A 1,203-nucleotide genomic window follows, 5' to 3' on the forward strand; every position below is an offset into this window, starting at 1 on the left:
CTTGGAGCAGTTCCACACATAGGCTTTGAAGCCATACCAAATTGACGTTGATTTGGCTCAGTCACTTGCTAGACGGCTGTCCTTGTACCAACCACGACACTTCATTAAGCCTCTGTTTCCTCACCTGTTAAGCATCTACTTCAGAGGATCATGGTGCACACTAAACAAGTTCATGTTAAGTAAGTCAACATGTTGTGAGAGGGTCGCATAGCGAAGAGTTGCAGACATATTCCAGGAACTGCGGGTGGCCCCCACTGCCAAGGAGCAAGACAGTGGAAACCTCAGTCACAACTGCAAGGAAGTGGATTCTGCCAACAACCATGTGAACTTGGAAGGAGACGCTGAGCTCCTGAAAGAGCCCCCTGACACCTTGATGTTGCGCTGTGGGACCCTGCGGAGAAGACCCCCGCTGAGCTGTGCCTGGACTACAGACCCATGGAAACTGGGAGGTGTTGTGTGTTATTTTAAGCTGATAAGTGATGAGGGGATAGATAACTAAGACATTGAGTAACTTGCCCAAGGCTACTTAGCTCCTCAGGGATAGAGCCAGGCTTCAGAATTAGCCAATTGCCTCCCCCCACACACACACACACACATACACTTACTGAAAGATAACCAGCCAGAGGGGTTAAAATGCAAATGATTTTCTGATTAGCACTCAACTGACTGGAAAATCAATTCATCAGAATCTCTAATTCCTGGACCTTATGATTAGTAAGGGATTTTCTGGATTTGAAATTGAGTTTTCCATGGCAATTGGGGCAAATAACATGGATGCTCTGATGCTGCTGGAGAAACGCGCTGATGGTAGAGTTGGGAGGAAAAAGTCCTACTTTATGTGTTACGAAAAGGTCTGAGTCAGACAGCCAAGTGTTTTCATTTTGAAAATGTGACAGTCCTTGGGGCGGCCGGTTAGCTCAGTGGGTTAGAGCGCGGTGCTCCCAACACCGGGGTTGCTGGTTCGATCCCCACATGGGCCACTGAGCTGCGCCCTCCACAACTAGATTGAAACAACTTGATTTGGAGCTGATGGGTCCTGGAATAACACACTGTTCCCCAATAACAACAAAAAAGTTTTAAAAAAAATGCGATGGGTGTTGCTTACTGAGCAGCCGCCACCTGACTTTATGCCTCTGCTCTATTTCTCCCCATTGGACCCTGGGCTGAAAAAATTACTTCTCTGGATATATGATTTATTCCTTT

The 1,203-nt window shown here is 47.0% G+C and overlaps 1 non-coding gene across 1 annotated transcript; it reads left to right on the forward strand.

Moving 5' to 3' along the window:
* The first annotated feature begins 906 nt into the window (after positions 1–906).
* Positions 907–980, forward strand: TRNAG-CCC (transfer RNA glycine (anticodon CCC)). The gene has a single exon. It is a non-coding gene; the product is annotated as a tRNA-Gly (tRNA).
* Positions 981–1,203: the final 223 nt, after the last annotated feature.

This window comes from Hipposideros armiger, unplaced genomic scaffold, assembly GCF_001890085.2.
Source record: "Hipposideros armiger isolate ML-2016 unplaced genomic scaffold, ASM189008v1 scaffold_1185, whole genome shotgun sequence".
Taxonomy (NCBI): Eukaryota; Metazoa; Chordata; class Mammalia; order Chiroptera; family Hipposideridae; genus Hipposideros; species Hipposideros armiger.